A 4,427-nucleotide genomic window follows, 5' to 3' on the forward strand; every position below is an offset into this window, starting at 1 on the left:
GATGATGGGGATGGTGGTGACGATGGTGATGGATGAAGGTGAGGGTGGTGGTGATGGTGGTGGTGATGATGGTAAGGAGGAGGATGATGGTGATGATGATGATGACGATACGTCGCAGGGTGGTTGTGAGGGTTGAATGAGGTAGGTGGAGAAGTTTTAAGCTTAGCACAGCATCTGGTACATAGTAAGAGCTCCAGGGCTTGCTCATGTGCAACCATATTACAGGTTAAAAGATTGAAATAACTCTGTGCTGCTTGGTAAATAGCTGCAGCCCAGAGCTCTCTGAGTGCCCTCCCTTCGGACCACTAGACCTCCTCACAGCCCAGCAACTAATAGGTTAACACCTTGGCATAGCAGGGCCCCCAGAACTCTGCTCCAGCCCAAGGCCAGTGTTAGTTCTGATGGGTGGCTACGTAAGCAATGGTTAAATATACATACATATATATATATATACATTATATATATATGTATAAATATGTATATATATGTTTTGGTGTGGAAGATTCACTCTGAGATAACATCTGTTGCCAGTCTTCCTCTTTTTTTGCTTGAGGAAGATTTGCCCTGAGCTAACATCTGTGCCAGTCTTCCTTTATTTTGTATGTGGGTTGCTGCCACAGCATGGCTGATGAGTGGTGTAGGTCTGTGCCTGGGATCTGAACCCACGAACCTGGGCTGCCAAGGTGCAGTGTGCTGGACTTAACCACTATGCCACAGGGCTGGCCCCTTAAATGTTTTGAAATCACCCTATGTCTTCCTCAAAGCATGCCTCCGAGCTATTGATCTGTTTTTCCAGTAACATCTGGTCACACACAGGGTTCCAAGCTGAAGTCACCATTTCGTGCTGGAGCAAGTGGAACCACTGCTCCCCTCATTGCTTGAGCCAGAAGATCAGGAGTCACCCTGTCTCCCTGCCTCCCCACATCCACGTGGATTGAAACCCTGACATAGCCACCCCTATCCCACTTCCCCCAGCCTTCTCTCCATCACCAGATGGTGCCTGGATTCCAACAGCAGCCCCTCACTGTGCCCCCCCACCTGTTAACAGAAATGGGGTCATGCACTCAATATTCATTCAACAATATTCGGAGAGCACCACTCTTTGCTGGACACTGAGGAGATGACTAAAAACAAAACAGATACGGTTCCTGCCTTCATGACTCTCTCGGTCCAGTTGGGAGGAGACCAGCAGTAAATATGGAGAGAAACAGACAGATAGCAATGTACAAATTGCATTACGTGTCTTGAGGGACAGGAACAGCCCCTAACTGGCCTCTCTGCCTCTAGCCTGGCTCCCACGCAGGGAATTCCACACACGTGACCTGCATGATCTTTCTCGAAAGCAAATCTGCCTGTGCCCCCCACTAAATCCTTCAGTGTCTCTCCTTTGGCTTCAGGAGAAAATCCCAGCTCCGTGGTGTGGCTGAGAAGGAGCTTTCTGACTGCTCTCTCTGCCATCCAGCCTCATCTTCCGAGGATGCTGCTCGTGGCTGCACTGACCAGCTGACCCATTCCTCAGGCATCCCTTGCTTGGTCACCTCGGTGCCTTTGCACACTCTTTCCTCCTAATTCTCTGCCTCTCCGAACCCGAACCATGGGTTGAATTTGGAAGCTCTTCCTAGGAGCTCCCACACTCCAAGCTTCTCCCTTCGAAAGTGCTCCTCCCCCTGTGTTATGACTGCTTTCTTGTCTGTCTTCCGACTGGATGGTGCACTCCATGGGTGGTAGGACTGTGTCTTTTATCTCTATCCACGGAGACATCCCAGGACTCAGCCCACATCAGTAACGATAGAATTAACTAACATTTATTGAGCACTTTCTATGTGCCAACCACTCTTCTAAGGGGTTTGCAAGGATTAGCTCATTTAGTTGGTACAAGTCATTAGTGAAGGTGCTATTATTATCCCCATTTTACAGAAGGAGAAAGTGGGGCACAGAGAAGTTGAGTAATTGTTCCACGTGCTTACTAGTCACAGCTAGTAAGTGGTAGAGCCAGATTTAGAACCCAATAGTCCAGGTTAAAAATCTGGGCTCTGAACTACTCTGGAACTGGTTTCCTTTTCTTCACGCAAAAACACCTACCACTTTTTCAGTTTATTTATTTCTTTCTTTTGAGGAAGGTTAGCCCTGAGTTAACTACTGCCAGTCCTCCTCTTTTTTTGCTGAGGAAGACTGGCCCTGAGCTAACATCCATGCCCATCTTCTTCTACTTTATATGTGGGAAGCCTACGACAGCATGGCGTGCCAAGCGGTGCCATGTCCACACCCAGGATCCGACCCGGTGAACTCCGGGCCACTGAGAAGCAGAACGTGAGCACTTAACTGCTGTGCCACCAGGCCGGCCCCTTCAGCTTACTTTTTATTGAAGTATAGCTTGCATGCTTTAAGGCATACACATCTTAAGTACACAGCTGAAGTCATTTTTAATACAATACACCATGTGCTAACCACCAGATCAAGATATAGAACATTTCCAGCATGCCAGAGGTTTCCTACGCTCGACAGGCAAAAGCCCCCTAAGGTAACCGCTATTCTGGCTGCTATCCCCATAGACTACTTTTGCCCATTTTTAAATTTCACGTAGATGGAATCATACCATGTGGACCTCGTAGTCCTTCAAAAAACCTGCAGCTTGATTGAGATATAATTCATGTATTATAAAATCCACCCTATTAAAATGTACAACTATTCTGGGGCTGGCCCGGTGGCATAGTGGTTAAGTTTGCGTGCTCCACTTTGGCAGCGTGGGGTTCACGAGTTTGGATCCCTACACACTGCTCATCAAGCCATGCTGTGGTGGTGTCCCACATACAAAATAGAGGAAGACTGGCACGGATGTTAGCTCAGGGACAATCTTCCTCAGGCGATAAGAGGAAGATTGGCAACAGATATTAGCTCAGGGCCAATCTTCCTCACCAAAAAAAAAAAAAAAAAACCCAAAAAAGAAAAAGTACAACTGTTCTTAGTATAGTCACAGAAGGCTGGACACATTCCTATCTTAATAAATTTTGCCCCTGTTACATATATGTATGTAAATACATATGTGGCCCATACAGGTGTTCAGGAAACAGCAGCTGTTTGCATACACATGGACTTTTGAACTGGACATTGCAGTTTGCGGCCTCCATCTTGCTGGTCAGTGACTCAGAGAGAAAAAGAAGAGTGAGGCGTGGTGGACGTGTTCTTCCTCTTGCCTCTCCGGCTGGGTCAACAGAGGAAGAGGTGGAAACCACAGAGGCAGAGCGACCGATGGGCCTTCCCGCTCCTCAGGCTGTGTTTGGTCAAGGGATTGATTCCACAAGCACAGCTATTTATCAAACTGGGCACCGAGCTGCAGCCACCCTGGGAGACGAGATGAAATATGGGGTCTCCTTGCCCTGGGAGATTCCCAGCTGAACAGGGCACACAGATGTGTAAACGGCACTATCATCGTGTGCAGCGTGACATGCGCTGTGGGAAATGCGTGCATTAGGAGGTACTGCCGAGGTCCCGGACCTTCCTTGTGTGGCCTGCCAGCATTCGCCCTCCGTTGTTTAGCTACGACTCCTCTAGTTTTTGTTAGAGAATCACCCCTCCCCACTCTCAGTCCACGTGGGTTTGATGGGACTGACCGGGATGAGCACTGACACAGGTTCGGTACCAATCGGGTGTGGCTGCCCCGGTAAGGATGCTTACTGTCCCACGGAGTCACTTGTAGAAACTCACAGGTTCATTATGTTATTCTTAATACCTTTTTTCTCCTCTCAACATTTTATTACAAAAATTCCAACAGAAAAGTTGAAAGAATTGTCCAGGGAACACTCATATATCTACTACTTAGACAGTACGATGAACGTTTTGCTGTATTTGCTTATCATGTATATATCTATCTTCCCAGATTCTTGATACGTTTTCGTATGTCAGAAATATTTTATAATTTAAAATTTTTAAAAAGGGAGAAGAAACACATAGGGAAATGCTCACACTGTTATTATTTAAAATAGTATAGATAAGAAAACAAACAATGACCTCCATATATTTCATGAAGTGCTATTTTTAAGCATGATTAATTACTTTTCATAATAATGATAGCTGAGTAGTCATGTGGGGGGGAGGGGCCTAGAGAGCTAAGGCTGGAAAGGGGTTCCACTCTAACTCCCTTATTTTACAGATAGGGAGACCGAGTCTCAGAGAGAGGAAGTTGTTCTGCCAAGCTGACAAACTAACCATTGAGGAGACAGGGCCTGGTTCCTCCCCTGCTCTGCCACTGCTTGTTTTTGGCTCCGCCCCACGCCTAAGCAAAGATCTGAACTGCAAAGGATCAGGACAGCTGAGTTCCTGCGGACAGCGAACTGCCTTCTGGGAGAGAAGGGGAGTGGCACCTTGGCCGCGGGGAGCAAGTTGGTCTTGAACACCCATGAGCAATACCTGTGGGGCAATGGGCTGTG

Source organism: Equus quagga, chromosome 19, assembly GCF_021613505.1.
Source record: "Equus quagga isolate Etosha38 chromosome 19, UCLA_HA_Equagga_1.0, whole genome shotgun sequence".
Lineage (NCBI taxonomy): Eukaryota > Metazoa > Chordata > Mammalia > Perissodactyla > Equidae > Equus > Equus quagga.